Source organism: Rhinolophus sinicus, chromosome 17 (genome assembly GCF_057876585.1).
Source record: "Rhinolophus sinicus isolate RSI-liver-muscle chromosome 17, RSI-T2T, whole genome shotgun sequence".
NCBI classification, from domain to species: domain Eukaryota; kingdom Metazoa; phylum Chordata; class Mammalia; order Chiroptera; family Rhinolophidae; genus Rhinolophus; species Rhinolophus sinicus.
Window position 1 is genome coordinate 41,652,021 of NC_142517.1, and position 20,721 is coordinate 41,672,741.

The 20,721-nt window shown below is 34.5% G+C and overlaps 1 protein-coding gene and 1 pseudogene across 3 annotated transcripts in view; one reads left to right on the top strand and one right to left on the bottom strand.

Moving 5' to 3' along the window:
- Positions 1 to 20,721, top strand: part of NAALADL2 (N-acetylated alpha-linked acidic dipeptidase like 2) — a 1,226,521-nt gene that overhangs the window by 1,107,946 nt on the left and 97,854 nt on the right. The gene's annotated exons all lie outside the window — the stretch shown is intronic.
- On the bottom strand, positions 1,302 to 3,019 carry LOC109458256 (putative ATP-dependent RNA helicase DDX5 pseudogene; annotated as a pseudogene).

The following is a 20,721-nucleotide window of genomic DNA, read 5'->3' on the forward strand; positions in this document are numbered from 1 at the left end:
AAACAATGTTTCTTCACTTTTACCAGTCATGGGAATTTATTTTATAGCCAAGGGCAAAACTTACTAATACACCCACATATCAAAACACATGAATACAACCATAGAGTTTTTGGAGTAGAGTTGGATCTCAAATTTCAACTGGTTTTAAATATTGACTTTAACTTTTTAAATCTCTGTGTGTGTGAATTTTATAAAATCTCTAAAATAATTTTAACTCAATTTGATTTTTTCAATTAGTAAGATTCAAAATGCTAAGGTTACCAAGGGGAAGGTTATGAACAGTTTCCTCATATCTATGTTCCTTATTCACCAGGTTTCTCTTATCATGGAAACCAGTGTTGCCAATGTCTTCTCATAGATTCTTACTATAATAATTTCAATCAATACAGAGAAGTATAAAGATTAACATTTTTCAGTTAACACAAATCCCACCTTCCCAATAGCCATTGCTAATATTTTGTGAACATTATTTTAATAACCCTGATTCAGGTATACAGTTGGAAAATCGAAATAGATGAATAGACGACATTTTGATGAAATGGTGAGAGCTTGGATTCATTATGCACTTTTTGCCACCTGTTTCAATTTAAGATGACATCCATTACAATTTTGCTTGTAAGATATTAAAAATGCCATACATACTATATCTTCCATTGAGCCCCAAACCTTCATAGCCAATATTTATTTTAGGTAATTTATATTTTCAAGGATACATTTTGTTTTGTAATAGTAATTTCCAATTGTTTATCAGTTTGTTTTTTAATTGAAATGGATTAACTGCTTAATAACAATTTTATTACCAAATTTGCTTCATTTCTAAGTGCTGTTTGAGTAGTTTCTTATTTGGCTGGATTTTTGTTTCACATTTTGACACTTTATTTTACTTTTTTACATTTAAAAATGCAGATAATTTAAGCAAAGTTTTACATGACATCATATATATATGTTGCAGTATCCACTTAATTCAGTCTTCAAATATTTTTTTTTTCTTGGAAAGCTGGGCATTGTAAATTATTTTATTTCAAAACACTGTATATTTGTTTTTGTAAAAAAAATACTCTGTATTTTCTAGTATCAAAATACAAAACAAACAAACAAAAAAATCCACTAAAAATTATTTCAGGAATACAGTTTACTTTTTGCTATTTAAGTTGGACATATTCCAACTTAAATAGCAAAAAGTAAACTATAATACTGATAAACTGCAGTCATTTCTGCCTTTATTAAATAGCTTTTATGTGATAACATTCACTACAAAGAGTGGTTATGAAAAACAGACATCTACATCTACTTCCCCAGCCTCACTGAGAACATCCTATTGGCACTAGACACTGATCACAGGTGCAGCCACAGTTAACAGCATATGCACATGCCTGTTGGTTCATACCATGTGCATATTTGGAACATTAATCCCATATTGCTGAGTGCTATCATAACCATTCTGGTGTCTGTTGAATTACCAGTCCTAAAACCAGTCTGTATACCAACACACACAAAATGACTTTCAAAGCACTGATGTAATTTGAAGCACTATAAACATTGTTTTGAGTTTTTGCCCCCAAATCTCTCTTAAGCAGACTTAAGTAACCTCTAATTTTCCCTGTATATAAAGGTATTAAATCCACCCCTTTTGTGTGAATAATGGGCCCTATGGTCATCCTCCATACCTCCTTTACCCCTAGAATGACCTGAACCTCTGAGGCAATTTGAGATTGATTGCTTGATTGGCTTCATGAAGCAGAGATAAGGACACTTACTTGCTTTATGTTATTAGGTGTTAAGAAAGTATTTTACTGCTGTGAGCAGTTCTTTGATTAGATGAATATAACCCTCTGAGGAGTTAGGTAGTCATAGTTGATGACAAAGTTTACATCTTCCACATCGAGCCCTTTGAAAACCATACCTATAGCAATCAGGATGGGAACTTTTCCATATTTGAATTGATTTAGAGCCCAGTCATGTTCCTGTTTATTCTTGTCACCAGGGGTACCCATGAAAGGCCACTTTTCTCATTGCTCTGATAAGTTCATCACATCTTCATTTGGTTTCACAGAAACTATGGTTTTCTTTTCCTCTCACTCAAGATCTATTCCATTAGTTACCATTAAATTTTTCTTTCTTGCGTACATCATTATGGACACCCATAATCTGAAGTATATTCTGGTTTTTGTTAGTCTTAGTGCACTGATGTTTATACAAATGTAATATTTTAGGAAGTCTTCAGCAAGCTGTCTTTCTTCTTTCGGACAAGTTGCACTCTATATTAGGATTTGTCTGTCAGGTCTTAACTGATACATGATCTTGTATGGGGTAAATCCCATATACAGGCATTCTGTATGCTTCATCAAGGAAAAAGTAGGTTGTTTTTCTCAGACGGATTTTTCTCACACACTAAAAGTTAATCAGGTTTCCTGGTGCAGCCAAACAGATTTCCAAACCTCTCTCCAAATTACATTTGTAGTTCCTTAGGAGCGTCACCACAGATGCGTTTAGACTACAAGGTATGTTTTACAGTATTCAGCAACTACTTGCTTTACCTGTGGTCAGTTCCTAAGTTGACACCAACACCAAGAAAATAAGCCTATCCTCTTTCTCCCTAGAAATGGCTAATGATCAAATCGATCTGAGCTACTCCAGTTTTGCCCAACCTGGTTAGAGCAACTGGAGGCTCCTGAGCTTGAATGTAAAGGTATATCTTGCAGCTACATCCATGGCATTTTCAGGGTAGTTGCTTCATAGAAATTCAGAACTGGCTTTGGACACTTACTACCTCTCACTATAATTTCCTTGCTTCTTTGGTGTGCTTCCCACTCTTACGTTATTTCTAGGCAAACTAGTATGTTCTTGATAGAAAATCTTCTCAAATTTTGGCATTTCATCATGATTCCCCTTCTTTTTAACTTTTTAACCAGTTGCCATACTTATTTCTAGATAGGAGCCTTTTTCTTCTTCCTCCTAATAATGTTACATCAAACTCTATATCCTGGGTGCAATCTTGGTTACCCAAGTAAGTAAACATAATGTCAATGGTTGTAGTTAGTGAGGAAAAATCTAGAGAGAATCTAGTGTGATGATCCCCTTGAGATGGGATCAGTAACAGTGAAGTCTTGAAGTGTTGGGTGTTGTGATAGCTGAAGAACAGCAAAGACAAGAATCAGAGCTTCAGAGACCAGTGAAAATATATGAGTTTATTGTGTTGTTTTAAAAAGGGTTTATAAGTACTTTGGTCTTTAAATTCTTCTATGCTAAAGAAGACTGCCTGTTGCCTTTAAAGTTGAAGGGTCAGTGACTCTCTTATTATCATAATTATTATTAAATCATTAAACTTTTTAAACTTGTAATATGGATTTCTGGTGGCTGACAAATGGAATAATTGTGTGTGTGTGTGTGTGTGTGTGTGTGTGTGTGTGTACACAAGATTCACCTAGAGCTGGGTCGCTTTGATGGGGGATAGATCTTAGAGAATTAGAAACAGCTTATTGTTATGATTTATCCTTTTTTCCATCTTTATAACCCCTCTGGGAATGCCCTCCTATAATTCTCTGGGAACGTTAGTTCATTAAACCTGCAAACTTATTTTGCAAGTAATCAATAAAGTATTTTGTAAACTCACAAATAAATATTTGAGATGACTCATGTGTGTATTTTTAATGGCAACAAGGCTGTGTCTTCATAGGCAAAGTGACATGAAGGAGCGAGTTAATGAATTTAATTATTATAGATGGCCAAACTGAACAGTTCAAGCAAACATTATCTCTCTCTCTGTAGGAAATTTTTCTGCTTGAATTACTCTGATAATTGCCTCAGGTCTCCAATTCACCTGAATAGGCGTTCTTCAGCTGTCTCTATATATTCATAGTTAAATTAGACCTCACCAAGAGACTCAGAAGCTCAGGGATTTCATGAGGAATTTGGAAGGTGCAAAGGTTTAGACAGAGCATGGTAGCTGGGCCATTAAGTAACAAAATAACAGTACTGTTGTTTTAACTAAGGTGTGTGCTCCCATCTAGGTTATTTATTTTTTCTTTTGTTTCTTTCCTTTTTGGTGGCTTCTTTTAGTCTCTTAAAAAGTATTATTTTATCATTAAAAAGATTTTTTAAAAAGTATTTTTTAAAACAGAAAACACAATGTTCTGCTTAAACTTGATATTTGACAAAATATAAATGAGTACAAGTGAAAAGAGTGGGTTATTGCTGTCACCTGCTTCCTGACCCTGGTGACATGGTTTCTGTACTCATGACCTTGTGATATTATTTAACAGTGGAAAACACAACAGGAGATGTAGCAGGAGAACTTAGAATCAGCTGTAAGAGAGTTTTGTGCTGATGTCTGCTACTATGGCCATTAGGTATTTTTGAAGGAATGCACTTGATAAAACACAATTTCTTTTAGAAAAGAAAGTATGATTTCAGGTGTAGGCTAATGGCTGACACACAAATGATTCTAAAGTAAGAAAGGAAATTATAGCAGTAAAATGTGATTTTTGTAGTCTAAAATCCACTGTCATTTCTCTCTAGTCTTTTCTGGAAATGAACCTTAACATTATCTATAGTGTAAGATTGCTTGTGAATTGTATCAGAGTATAAATATCTGTATGTCATTGCATCACTGCTTATTTTAACTTGGGATTTAGTTGTTAACCTCAAAACAAAAGGCTAAAGTGAAAGGCAAAAAGTATTTATTTTTGATCCAAAAGAACAACTATTCGGGAAACACAGAATAACATAGAAATGATTCAGGCAGAAACCCAAATGGTGTTCCCATTATGAGATGGAGGTGAGGGGTATATATGAGAAAGGGAAGGGGAATAATTACTTGAATCGATGGGAGGAATTTCTATAGGTGCAGATACGCTAACATAGCAATGCTAATTCTAAATGTCTTTAATCGGGTAGTCATACTATCTGCTTCCCTGTTAGCTTTGCAAACAGTTGTTTGTAATACAATGCTTTTTTACACCCAGGCCAAGAATGAGTTTGCCCACTTTTAACGTGTTCTAAGGTTTAAGGTAAAGATGATGCTAGGCAGTTCCTCTGGGATGGCAGCTCTAATTCTATTTCATCGTGGTTCCGTTTATATTATTTTTTTGACAATCCTGTAGTTCTTTTTAGCAATCTTAATTGGAATACCATAGTCCTGAGTCAAACCATTCAATATGAAATCCATTTTACCCGTGATAAGTAAATGAGTGGCTCCATTAACATCAGCAATTGCTGTGCCTGAGAAGTGAGGGAAGGCTGTATTTGCTAGTGATTTTCTTACCATGAAAATTGCCTATGTCATGCATTTTAGAGACTCGATTTGAGCAAAGATTTCTCAGTGAAGAGTATAATAAATAAGCAGAAACAGAATTTGGAACATGAACTCAGACGTTCAAGATAGTAAAGTATAGAATCAAATTGATAGGAGGAAAAAGATGAGAAAAAAAGGATGACTTCATGCATATTTTCACCTGCCTGAAAAAAGTAAAACATAAGGAAGAAAAGAAAAGAAAAAAGAAACAAATGGTGAGGTAAAAAGATTCTACTTACCTTTGGATGAAATTATGATCACTGGTATCAAATCTTTGAGAGCTTTGAAGAGCTCAGACGTGCCCTGAGTTTTACAGCAATTGCTTTGAGATGTTATAGGTTCAGATGTATTTTAACCTTAACATCAAGTTTCAGGAAAGCCTTGCTCTTTTGATCATTCAGTATCTTTAAAATGTACTGTACACTGAAAAAATGTACTAGTGTGATTTTTAATGCATAGGAAATGTCCAGTGTTTCAGTAAATAGGTTTTTGTTTTCTATTTGAGAACTCTCTAAAGGAATGTATCTGTGCTTTCCGTTTATTTATTTATCCTGTGGGGGAGACAGAAACTTTCCTCTTACCTTTCAAGATTATTTAAGCAGGTTTAATAATTAAATCTACATGAGACAAGGGAAAATATACATACATATGTATGGGAACATACATGATAGAATCAGAGTCAGAGACCCCCACATAAATGTGAAATGCAGAGACAGAAAGAGAAAATGAGGTATACATGGCATTCTGAGCTAAGGATGAAGTAATGTACTAGGGGCTTCAGGGGGAGAAAAGGTCATTCACAGGATGATAAGAAGAGCAGATATTCAATAATTAGAAGTTTGCCCTGTCCTATAGATAGGTCATAAAAAATATTTCTGATGATCATTCTTGTTATGGGCAAGGCCCCTAATTTAAATTGTTTAAGGGAGAGTTAAAGTTTCTCGTGAGCCTGCAGGATCTTGATTGCTTTCTGTTCAAAATAATCCACATGCTAAAGTGGCACATTTTGGCTAGGCCTGTTCTGAACCCCTTCAATCTGTTCTAGATACTGTGCTGGGCACTGAAGATTCAAAAATGACCTTTCCTTGAAGAATGCATGGTCTAGTGCCAGTGATAATTGTATCTATACATATTAAAAGTCAAAATGTAAATGCTAGTAAAGGTTTAGAGTATGTTAATGGAGAGCAAATTGTTTATTAATTTGTCCCATTGCTCAATATAATAATTGTTGGTCCTAACCTTGTGCCAGACAGTGTTATGTGCTTTACATATTTGATTTCATTTAGCCCTTATAAAATTCTTAGGAGGTAGCTATTGCTATTATCCTCATATTACAAAGAAGAAAACTGAGGTTCAAAATAGCTGTAATTCTGAGCCAAGATCACACAGCTAGTGAATGCCTAAGCCTGGATTCACATACAGGCCTGTTGAATTTCAGACCAAGATCTTTTTTTTTCAATTACTTTGACATACAATATTATATGAGTATCAGATGTCCATAGTGATTAGACATTTATATAACTTATGAAATGATCACCCTGGTAAGTCTAGTACCCATCTGACACCATACATAGTTATTATAATATTATTGACTATATTCCCTGTGCTATACTTTACACCCCTGTTACTATTTTTATAGCCACCAATTTGTACTTCTTAACCCCTTCACCTTTTTCACCCAACATTAAAACTCCATTCCATCTGGCAATAAGAAGTTTGTCCTCTGCATCTATATATAAGTGACTATCTCTATCTCTATCTCTATATCATCTATCTATGTAGAGAGATTTATTATCAAGAATTGGCTTATATGATTATGGAGGTAGTTAAGTCCCAGATCTTTTGGATGAATCGTCAGCAAGCTGGAGGCCCAGGAAAGCTGATCGTTTAGCTCCAGTCTGAATGTGAAGGCCTGAGAACCAGGAGGGCTGACTGCGTAGTTCCTATCTGAAGGGCATCTGACTTGAGACTACAAAGAGCCCGTGTTTCAGTATGAGTGTGAAAACAAGAGAAAAAGCCAATGTCCTAGAGCAAAGGCCGTCAGGCAGGAAATAATTCTCTCTCATTGAAAAAAAGGTTCAGCGTTTTTCTTCCAATCAGGCCTTGAACTGATTGGCGGAGGCCCACTGGCATTGGGAAGGGCAATGTGCTTGGCTCAGTCTGCTAATTTAAATGTTAATCTCATTAAAAACCACCCTCATAGCCACACTTAGAGAAATAATTGAGCTAATATCTGGTAACCCTGTGGCCCAGTCAAGACAAAATTAACCATCACAATGGGCAAAGGAGTAATTCTCCTAACCACCATTTCTTCATTCCTTTCTCTTCACTGCTTTTCCACCACAAGATTGTGTCCCATTGTTCTTAGATGTTCAATGACTTTTTTAAAAAAATTTATTAAAAACGAATTAAAAAATATCTTGGGCATTTGTCATGCTGTAATAATATGCAGTAGTTGTGGAGATTCGGTGATGGCTAACCGCTACAAACGTAACAATAATCAAAGTTAATAATTAGGTTTATATACATTTTTTAATTATGAAGGGTATTGACAGGTTATTAAAGAATAACTGGAAAAATTATATTCCAGGACCAAAGCTGCTCATGGCACATTGATACTTAGATACCTCTGGGGGCTTCTGACAGTTTATGGGATGAAATTTAATTTCCATAATTTGGCTTAGTAAATTTTCATAATCTGCTCCTGTATTTGTTTGCTAGGGCTGCCACAACAAAGGCATGTACTGGGTGGCTTAAACAACAGAAACTTATGTTCTCACAATTCTTGAAGCTGGAAATTTGATATCAAGGTATTGGCAGGGTTGGTTTCCTCTGAGGCCTCTCTCTTAGGCTTGTCGATGGTGATTATCCTCCATTGTCTTCACATGGTCTTTTCTTTGTGTGTTGGTTCCTAATCTCCTCTTCATATAAGGATACCAGTCAGATTGGATTAGGGTTTATCCTAATAATTTCATTTTAACTTAATTTCCTTAAAAAAACCCTATCTCCAAATGCAATCTCATTCTGAGCTACTAAGGGTTAAGACTTCAACATGACAACTTCCCATCTACTTTTCTAGCACAATTTCCCTTCCTGTACATCCCAGTGCAGCATCCTTTGTTGGTTCCCTGTGCACTCATAACATGCTGCTTGTATGTAGGTAATCATGGCTAGTACCGGATCCTGCAGTTTATCTATTTTAAGTGTCCATCTTTCACTTAACTGTGAGCTTCTCAAAGGCAGGGCTGGTGGGTCGGGAGCACAGGCATGTGAAAAGAATTCTGAAAAGAATTCAGGTTGCTTGGAAATGTGTCCACACATACCTAATTCAGAATTAGATGTGTGCTGACGCAAAATACTAATCACAAACCATTACAAGAAATGTGATTTAAAAAATTCACAGCAATTTGTGTAATATGACTTGGATAGTATTTGGTCTATTTTGTTCTAAACCTTATATTCTAGGAGTTCCACTACCAATTTCTATCTTAGTTGTCATAAACGCTCCACCTATTCATTCTTTCTGGCTTACTCATGTTCTCTTTCGTGCTTTTACCTTGACATATTTTCCCCCTTCAGAGCTCCTATCTTTTCCTCAAGCAGGCCTCGAGGCTATAAATTTCTCTCTGTACCCTCTCCTTTCTTCAATACCCATCTTGAAACCCTATTTTTCATGTGAAGTTTCCCTTATTACATAAATCAGAAGTGCAAACTCATATTTTTCTTCATTTGGTTGCTGCAATCCTATTGCCACATTACAAATTTCAGTAATCTTTAGGACTTGAAATACCATGTTGTGTAGATAACAAAGCCTGGATGTTATTTGGTTTTATTTCATCTGTGTGGTAGGTTCTTCTGGGGACATGCCCTATAAACCTCGCCTCTTAGTCTCAGAACCATGGTGCAAACTCAGAAAAGCCATTTTAAAGGGCAACTTTAAAAACAATCAAGTCTAATTTAATACTTAATATTCTCCACACACCTCACTTCGGTATAATTAGAACTGCCGGTTTGTTTCCTGTTTTACTTTTATTTTCCGGGGTAAACCAATGAAGTAGACACAAACTGAAGAACCTGCTAGTCCTGCAGATTCCATCTTCAAAAGAAGTCTCCAGCATGTGTGGGGTTGCTTAGCAACCCACTCAAACAAACATGTTTCCCTTTCAATTTTACCCCCAGTCCTTATTTATTCAAGGACATTGTAAAATAAATTATTACCACTTGACATCTGAAATCATTAGAAGACAATTTGGTGTTTTGGGTTTCATAAGAACTGCTAACCATGCTAAAACTTTTACTTTATTTTTCACTCTACTGCTCTAATAATGCAAGGCCAGAATTTGTGGTATTTTTCTTCATGTCTGGAGTTGGTTCAGATATGTCCCTGCCTCTATGAGGGTTACCTTAGCACCATTGTTGGCTGGCACCGTGGTTTGGATGATCTAACCTTTCTATTGCAGTTTCCTCCTCTGAACAGTGAGGTTAAATATTGACCTTACAGATTCCCACAGAATTTTTTGTTGAAGACACAATTAGGGAATATTACTAAATTCATCAAACACTTATAGAGCGTCCTCTTGATGCCAGACGCTAGGTTGGATTCTGGGGAGGCAAGTATAAGACATGATTCCTACCTTCAAAGGGATCAAGTCTTATAAGTCAAGGATGTTTGGAAACACCCTTACATCACTCCTAAGCCCTCTGCTATATTTCATAAAGACTTATGAATCTTTCTAGACTGAGGCATTGTCTTCTTCTGGGACTTCCTTAGCCATGATCCTGGCCCCCAGCTTAAATTTACTTGTACCTCTAACCTGTAAACTTTTATCACAACATCTACCACCTCATGTTGAAAATATCTGTTAACATAGTTGTCTTCCTGAGTAGAATGTAAGCTCCTAGAGAGTAGAGATGTTGGCTTATTTGGTTTGTTGTTTAGCACCTCAATAGCCATTCCTCTTTCTAATCCTAAAAAAATAAATAAATAAATAAAACAAAATAAAAATTAAAAAATAAAAAGAATAACTGTAGGTCTTAATTCCTCATTTGGATATAGACCATTTTATAAAATATAAAAGAGGCCCTGATCAAATTTACTTGCATACTTCAAAATTGCAGCCATTTGCAAATGTACAGTAAATGTGCAAACATTTAAAGGCTAACAACTAATTAGATCTAACAGGAAGCAAGTAATTTTAAATTAATCTATGTTTTAATGAAACTTCCTGCTCTCTGACTATCAGTAGATATTTGTAAATAAACATATCAAATACAACTTTAAGTAAAGTACTAAAGTCCTACTTTGATTAAATAATGTAATTATATTTTAGTTTTAGGTCATTTCCTTTATGAAGATTTATATAACAATCTCAAATGACTGCCCCATCATGTTTACTCTTTAAAAAAATGTATCAGTATTTCCATGACTGTTTGTAAAATATATATATTTTAAACATACCTTTATTTGAAGGATGTCCCATGTTAGAAAAAGACCAAAATAAGATAAGTTACCAAAATCGCTATAATTCAATTACATATTATTTTGAACAGATCCTCTTCTACATTCTGCACATATTATTTTATTTAATCTCATTCTATGGCATTTAAATGATTACTATTCCCATTTTCAGACGAAGACATCAAATCTGAAAGTTTGAGTAGTTGGTCTAATTTACAGACTTATGAGATGGCAGAGCCTAAACTTGAATCTCATTCTACATAAATGATTTGCTCTGTGACAGATAAAAGCTTTCTTTAATGAATATGTCATAAACTCTTGAATAGCTACAAAACAGTATCTTTAAATGGTTAATCTGATTCTGAAAACAACAACGAATAATCTGAAATAAATAAGTAATTGTAGTTTTGGAAATAAAGCAGAGGATGAAATTGAGTATTTCAAATTAAATTATTAAAAGTGAGATGTAATTATAAATTAATAAAATAACTTCCATTTCTAGATTATGAGGGCATTTTCAATGTAACATGTTCCAAAAATATTTTGAGCAATACCACTATTTTCCAGAAGGGTAAACTATACTTTGAAGAATGACAGTAATCCAACTGTAAAATTTGTAGAGATTTATAGAAGCAAAAATAATGTTATTAACTTATGGTCACTGATCATAGATTCTTCTAAGTTACGGTTCTTCTCCAGTCTGTTCCATTTACCCTACATATGTATTGATAATGAAATCTTGCTGCTGATGATGTAAGATCAATATATGGAACATAATAAGCTATGTTCTATTCACTGTTCTAAGTACCATATGTGTATTAGCACTTTTAATCTGAAAACATATCTTTGAGGTAAATATTATGCTACCATGGCCCCCAGAGAGATAAAATGTACTATTGCTAATATCCATTAAATTTGTTACGGTTTATGCATATATTTACGAGTATCATAAATTCTGATGAGAACATAAAGCAGTTTACATAGTAGCTCCACCTAATATTCCTAACAATCTTGGAGGTAGAAGAGTCAGAGGTGATTACTGACTGGTCCTGGCTGATGGGTTTAGTAAGTAACAGAGTCAGAGCATCAGGTCCAGAACTTATACTCTTCCATGCCCCACACAGTGTTAGTGTTTATTATACTACATAAAACTGAAAAGTAACAAAGATTCTCAAAGCACAAATTAATATTCTGCATATTTAGTAATCCTAAAGTTAAGATGCTCTATGAAAGCTCTGTGATGTAGGATGAAATAACTCTATCACAAAGATTTTATGGGTTCCATAGGATGAGAAATTAATGAATACTTCTTGTTGAGGCTGTAAAAGTAACTAAATAATAGTTTTACTCAGTATTTATTTTCTCAATATGCACTGAATTTTCTACGAGGAATTATAAATCATATTGAGAGTTTCATTGTATTTTTAAGTTAAGGAAATGCCAAGGTTATTGAGTAATATTGTAGAATCTTATGTCAACTTATTGTCAGGAGCTTAGATAAAATGGGAGAGACAGAGCTGAACTATCAGTGTGGGAATATCCAATTAAGGCAACAAGCTAAAAATGAAAGACTTAAGCCTTTAATCACTAATTGTGATGACATAAGCAAGTGTTGAAAACCAGAGAAAGCACTGGCTTCCATTTCCCCCCATGGAAAGGTGCACTAGTCAAGGGTCAAGTGATCAGCACAGATGTCTCACTGTTGGGAAAGTACAGAACAAAAGGCTCAGATAGTTTTATGGACCTCGGGAAGAGAGGAGGATAAAAAGGAATGGCTAGAGCGGTAAATTCTGAGCACTTAGAGTGAGGAAGTTTCCCCAAGTTTCCTCCTTTCTCCTCCCCATCCATACCCTTCCCTCCAACATGGCAGCCTTAGCAGAGACTCCTGAAGAGGACCTTTGCCCAGATCCTCAGATTAAAAGGCCTAGGGATATAAATGACAAATGTGTAACTATTACACTGTTTTGTGCACCTGAAACTAATAAAAAAAAAAGGTCAAAAAAAAAAAAAAAAAAAAGGCCTAGGAATAAAGGCATGGAGGCTAAGAATGCAAATACTGAAGAGCATGACTGACAATGGGCCTGAGTTCCCGTCAGGGAGCAACTCTCTCCAGGGAATGCAGCCAATGGCTGTGCACCAAGTCCCAAGTGGGAAGGGCAGCTTCCCCCATGAGGCCTGACAGATAAAGCATTTTTTCAATTGCCTGTGTACAGGCCTGAAAAATCTCTCTCTCTCTCTCTCTCTCTCAATCTCTGTATATATATATATATATATGTACACACACATATATATATATATATATATATATATATATATATATATATATATATATATAGTTGTTGTTTGTTTGTATGTTTGTTTTGTTTTTTTGTTAACCAAGACTGGACTCCTCACATGTGACTTTAAATATATAATTGGTCAAACCATACCTATCACATGGTTATCTGGTAAATGCAGGATTATTCTTCTCAGACTCTGCAAACGTTCCTAATGAATCCTGCTGCAACTTAATACAACTTGCAGGATAAATTGACTTAAACGTCTCCTTTCTTTTTGATGAGGAAAATTGTACTTGTCCCTGATATTTAGAGAATTGTCATTCTGACATTGACATTCATGTTTTTTACTCTAGCCTTTTTTTTTCCCCCAAAATTTCCACAAGCTTTCTGCTAAAAGAACCTGTGACTTTGAAATACCCTTTTACCCAGTGGGCATTATTAACTAAATTCCAAGAGTATTTACACCTTTTCGTATCACCTTTAGCTCTGTTTCTCTTTCCAAATCTAAACTCTATCTTTGGAATTATCACCAACTGAATTTAATTGCATTATTGAACAAATATATTGAAATGCTCTTTAAAACACCTTGGGCCTTTAGTAATACTCCCTACACTGAAAATTATGCTTAGGAAGAATTTTAGTATGTACACAAAATGTATAGAGAATACAGATATAGTGACTATACAAACATACATAGAAGGATTGATTCTGTAGTGCTTCATGGCACCTGGGATAATTTTTATTCCAGAACTCCTACTATGATTTGTGGGTCACCCATATCTGGCCAAATTAAAAATGTGGCTGTGAATATACAAGGTAAAACACAAATGTATTTTGCCTTTAGAGGGATACAGGAACTGGAGAAAAATATCCAGGACTTTTGAACGACAGTCCCACATCTATTACAAGTTGAGGGAGATAAATCGCAAGAGGGTCAGAAGGCATGTATTATGATTATATAATCTTACTATCATGTAGCAAACTTGAGAACATTCTAATCATCACCCCAAATTTTTATTATTGCTGTTTTTTGTTGTTTTATTTCATCACAACCATTCAAATCACATAGCTTCCTGGATTGTGATAGGACCTAGAAGACAGAATTCAAGAACCCTGAATCATAAAATTAGAAAGGTAGTGAAAATTTAGATAAATCTCCAAGTATGGCACAAGGAAAATCTCTTAATTGCACAGCCCTTTTAAAACTTCAGGAAATGGATGTTTAAAAATCTCTTTGGAATTACAGAGTGAGGAGATTAAGAAAAGTTTCTACTAGTTGAAGGATGATCAATGGGAATTAATTACATTAATAATTTAGGGTGTATAAAAATATTATTCATGACATTTTATTTAAAAAGCTTATTTTATTGTTTTATATCAGTGTAAAAATAGTGATAAAGTTTTTTTATGGATTTTCTCATTATCATAGTCCTCAAACAATATTTTCTTTATAAGATCTTAAATATCCCCACTGACAGTTCTCCTATGTTAGTAATGTTTCAAGATCCTAACTCTTACGTTTGAGAGAGGCCTATTATCACTCCACAAATGGCCTTTAAAATATGCCTTTATCCTTGTGCTTGAATCTCTTTGTAATAATTATATTTATGAGTTACGACTTCAATACTTCTGTAATAAATATTATCCACATTTAACAAATGAGGAAATTAAGGGTCAGAAAAGTTAAGGTAGTTGCCCACATTTGGCACCTAGATTATGTCACAGGATTGGTACTTCAGGCACATCGACTCCAAAACACTTATACCACTCAGGTACACTTCCTTCCTCTCGACTACAATTCAGAATAAATAGATGAGCAATATAAGGGGGTTAAAAGTATGCATTTTGGTCTCAAATTATATAGTTTATTTGGAAAATCTCTACCTTATGAAGAGTGTTCAGTAAGTGAACCACAAGAATTGATTTGCTCTCAGTTTGCTTCTGTGCTCTTCCGTAGCCTGGGGATTTTAATGTCGCCTTTCCTCCTACCAGTTGCAGATGATAAGAATGACAAATTTGGGGGGGAAATGATCTGATAACTTTGAGAAAAACACCAAATGGAGGGGCTGAATATTTCAACTTGTTGCAAAGGTGAAATGGAAAATACCACATGAGGTTTTGAGATGGGTAAGACTTTATGGCTTCATAACTTTAGGCACTCTACTTACAATATGAATGTGGTCAGAGATATGAAACTCAGAAAATAAACATTACGTTTGTTTGAATGATTTAGCAGTAAGTTACAGATGTACAGTTTCTTATCTGTATCTCTTTCTTCACCCCAAAGAAAATTGCAGACTGCATGGGGAGATTTTCAATTTAGTTTCCTGGGCCACACTTCAGGCCTACTCCAGTTTTAAAAGTATTTCTCTCTTTCTCTCTTAATTTCCAGGTTATTCTAAAATGCTAGCAGATTTAGAAACCCCCACTTGTCTAGAGTATATGACTATATAATCTCTGCCTCTATAGAGTTTCATGTATTATGAAACTATTAACTTCGTAGTTAAAGGTGTCACTAAAATTCTCATTTTTTATCATTCTTTGTTTCAATTGATATTAGGTTTTTAAGGTTTAAAATCCCTTTTGCTTGTCAATTTTTATATCATTAATTTATATCTCTTTCCTAATTGTACAGGCTAGTGCCTATAGGAATGTAAAAATAATAGTGCTGATACTAAACATTTTGACCTCTTTCTGATTTCAGTGTGAATGCCTTTAGTGTATCCTTATTATACATTTTAGTGTTTGCTAGTATGTTAGTTAGGATTTTTGCAATAACATTCATAAATTAGAATGGCTTGCATTTTTATAATATATTCCCTTTAAGTTTTAGGATCAGTGTTAAAATGTATCATAAAAATAATTCAGAAGTTTCCTCTATATTTGCTCTAAAACTGTTGATAAATAGTGGAATTTTCTGCTATTTGAAGGATATACCTTGTGCATTTCAAGGCAAATCCTTCACCTTTAAGAATTATATTTTGCTGCTACTTTCTGAGAAATGATGTAGCTGGGTCTTTCACCACTCTTCGTAATTATATTCTCATTTATTTTTGTGTCACTTCTGTCTGATCTCAGTTTTGGTAGCCTGCCTATGAATTTTTAGAATCTGAAATTTTATCTGTATCTAAGATTTTCTGAAAATTGTGTTTGTATGTTTTTTTTTTTGTGTGTATTTGTTTGGTTTTCCTCATTATTACATTTCTGTGAGGTGGAGAACTTACTTATTATGACAATTTGACACATCCATATGGGATTCCCCTATATATTAAGTCTCTTAAAACTACAAATCATTGTGAATTCCATCTTGAATGACATAGAACCAGGGCCTAGAAGTGGAATTTTATCAGGATAAACCTACTCTCTTTATTCATAAATGAGTTTTTGATAAACAACGGAATTCTATAGTGGACATTGTTGTCCTCTCTCCGATATTCATTGGAGCCCTCACCCATTGTGTGGCAATCCTGAGGTTTCCATGCGACTGGTTTCACAATTTATTTTTGCTACAGATCTAATTGGTCCAAAATAGTGAAGGTATGACATTATCCTGGCCATAGTGCTTTTTCTTTTCAGAGAAATGTATGTGACCCAAATAGACATAATCAGATTTTTATTTGTGGTTAGGAATCCAGTGGTGGGGAAGGAAAGATTTTCCCTCTTTCTCGTTTTATATATAGAAAGTTTTCAGACACCTGGAAGCCACAAGGAAAAGTCAGGCTTAGGATGGAGCTAAGAAATTGGAGAAAAAGTGGAAATATGGGGAAAAAATAAGTTTTTGGAATCATAATTGAACTATGGGAACAAAATAAACCTGAGATTCCCTTTATTCTTCACTTTTTCATTGATATTTGCTAATAATGTTTATTTAACTTAGTTCTTTTTTTTGGGGGGTGGGGTACAAAATTAGGCAGTAGTACAAAAGACCCCCTGAGTTCTGACACCAATTACAAATTTGGGGGTTCCAACATTTCCTTTACCCCTAATATTAATTATATCTTTGGGTGTCCCCAAGACCGAGCTCAGGTTTAATGACTTAATTAGAAGACTCACAGAACTCACAAAAAGTTGTTATATTCAGTTATAGTTTATTATAATGAAAGAATACAGATTAAAATCAGCCAAGGGCATAGGGGCATGGAGCAGAGTCCAGGACATTTCCAAGCATGAAACTTTCTATGGTACTCTTCCACTGGAATCATGGAGTGTGCTACTTTTCCTAATAATGATGTGTGAGAATACACATGGAGTGTTGTCAACCAGGGAGGCTCACTCGAGCCTTGTATCAAGATATTTTATTGAGGCTCTATTATGTATACATGGCAGATTGCCCTTGTGGTTGATATCTCTAGCCCCTCCAGAGGTTAAGTTGATACCATAGACTTAAAGCCCCCACCCTGCATCACAATGCTCCACTATCTGGTATGCCCACCCCTACCCCAACACACATTGTTAGATGATCTGCTATGACTCAAGGTGCCCACACAAGCAAAGTTCTTACAAGGCCTGGCATTCTAAGGACTTAGATATTACCTATCATTAACCCAAGTGCAAAAGACAGGCAGGCAAAGTTAAATTCTTTACCACATATAAACGAAAAGCGGGTTTCTGTTCCTTGAAACAAATGAATATTGCATATATTACCACTTTTTCTCTGTATCTTTTTATAAAACAGTCTTCTGCCCATGGCATAAGCTTTTTCAAAATTTTAAATTATTTGAGGAAACAATAACAATATCAGTTATTTAATATGTGTATTGTGACAAACAGTATTTTAATCATGTTGTTTTGCTTTTTAAAAAATATCTGATACCACAAAAACAAATAAAAGCAGTACAAAAATATTATCGTGGAGAAACATGTTTTCTATAGGGACTTGCAGGAATTTTTAATAACCTATAAAGTATATATGTCTAGTTATCTTGGTGAGTTGAAGAAAATAAATTTAAATGAATACATTCAAATATATTTTCCATAAATAAATGGTAATCTCTTCAGCTGTGGTTCATCTTTCTTGAATTTTCACTTGTTCCAACAGACATAGCAACCATGACCCAATGTAAACTTGTAAACTAATCCACTTTTACAGTTTATCTAAGTCTTCATTTCAAAAATAACAGGTCATTTTTTAATAGGGAAATTGTTTTATTTCTAGCAGTAGAATCACATCTAAGAAGTCAAAATAAATAATAAATAAATCATAAAATAAAATAAAGTATTATATACAAGTTTTTGAGAGCAGTAGCGAATCCTTGGTGTAAACTTATTGGCTGAAGAGATGTAAACGAATACAAAACACAGACTGTAGTGTTTCATTGTTCTTGTTCTCTTGGAAAATTGAATTTTAGTGGGCACAGTCAATGGATTGTTTAGTAACTGCAATGCTATATACTTTCTCTCAGTGTGTCTATTTTGTATGCCACAGTGGTTTCCTGGGGATAAGGAAGACATTAACATTGAAGAGAAAAGTGAAAGGGCTTCTAACCTCTGTGAGATGTCCATGGTAAAAACAAAAAGCGCAACCCTGACTTTAGGGATTCTTTTTTGGAATCACGTTTGAATCCTCTGTCAGTATTTAATAAAATAATCAGTCCTCTTTCATTTCACCTATCATATTTGTAAGGCTATAAAAACAGAAATCCAGGTAAATAAATGATTTCATCCAATGTTAGGCCTTTCCAGTAGTGTCACAGTGAAGCTTTAGGGGATTTTCAACAATGTAATCAGTAAATATAAAATTAGATTCAGTGCTCTGTTGTTAATGAGCAGTTTTGATTTCAATGCTGTTAGACTTTCGGGGGCTTGCTGTGTTTGCATTGCCTAATTTGATGTACTTGTGATGAGATCCTTATAGATGCCTACACAAAAAATATTCAATCTCTGGGATAGTTGGGCATTTTTGTACAATACACACTTGCAATTTTATCTAGAGTGACTTTTTCAATTATATATAAACTATTGTTTCCAACAAGATCCCTTCAGGTTTTGAATAGGGACTTTTCCATTTTCCCACTCCTGCCATCAAAACACTCTCAGATTATTGACTTCATGTTGTAATTTTATTGTTGACGTTTATTTTCCAACATCTGTTTTAGTGACTTTCATAGTGATGTTTAAAAGAATACTTGTTAAAAAAATACTTGTTCTGAGTCTAGTGACATATGCTGAGCTTTAGTAGGCACAGTTATCACCCTCTTTGATCTGTGCAGGTGCAATTAGTGTTATTTTTTCTTTTAGTATCAAAGCTGCTATAATGAGAAGACACCATCCTTTTCAGCAACAGTACAAAAAAAAGGATAAAATAATTTAAAAAATGGTTTCCTTAGATATGCATAATACTTCCAAAAATAGGTTTAAATGCACAGGAGATATTTTTAGAGTATCTTTTGAGGAATAAACAACTATATATGTCTCTGTTATTTGTAATCAGTAAACTTAATATTATGTAGTGCTCAAGATTCCATAGATGCTGATACATTTTATTAATAATGGTTAACCATTATTAATAAATGGTTAGTCTCTGTTGAAATTAAAACGATAATATCATGTCCTACTTAAAAAAAATTAAAAAGGATGAAGCTAATAATAGACTATCCCACTAGGTATGTAAAACAGAAAATAAATGACACTACTCTTGTTATTCTCTGATCTTGATATTTGCAAGCCTGCCTCTGAAAGAAAAACATGTTGGAACATTTTCTAGTTTGGCCATTAATTTTTATAGCAAGAGTGACAAATAGTCAGATTAATTCCAATGTTCTCAGAAAATCAGTTTGATCTACAGTGTTCCTAGGGAAAAATTTGTATCCCAAAGCGTGTATTTAATCGGTATTACTGAGCATCTAGCACATACAAAGCACTTCGCTGGATGCTATGAAGATAAAAATGAGCCAAACATAGGTGTTCCCTTGATGAAGTTAGTATCCTTGAAGCGAGCTGAGGCATACACACCAAATCATAAGATGAGAAATAAATCAGTGTTAAGATAGAAATATGAATAAATGAGACTTCAGGGGAGGATTTCTTTTTGTTTCCCAGCTTGAAGGATCATTTGAAAGTACTATTTAGCTAGGCTTGGGAGAAAAGATTTATGAGAAAAATTGAGGTAATTGGCACTCAATTGTAAAAAAATTGTAAACAAAAGCCCAGAGATGTAAATACACATGGTGTGTTTGTGGGACACAAACATGAGTTAACTGCACTGTAAGGGACATGAAGGGGAACATTAGGGGACAGTATTGAAAAAGTGTGTTGGCTAGGGCCAGATTGTGTGTTCGAGATATTCTTTTAAGGAGGTGGCCTACTTGTCACTCACTAATGGATTCCACCCTGTCTAGGGACATTTTGGAGGTGTCAGTCAATCTGAAGACAACCTCAGTCAGGAGAGCCTCAGAATTTGGGTCGCATAGAGAGGCTCAAACTAGGTGTGTAGCAATGTAACTCTGCCTGCCTTCCTGAGCTTGTGCAGGCGGAACATAGAAGCTGTGGAATGCAAATAGATGTAATTCTTCCCATGTCTTAAAGGATGATATAGAAAATCCTATTTTCACACAATATGTGTCTTACGGATAGGGTTTACTAGCCACTTTGTTGAATAACTACTTGCAATGTGCTAGTATTAAAATTGTGCCAAAACTGCCTGTAAAGCTATAGTGTTACTTTTGTTTCTCAGATGTAGAAATTGAGTGAAA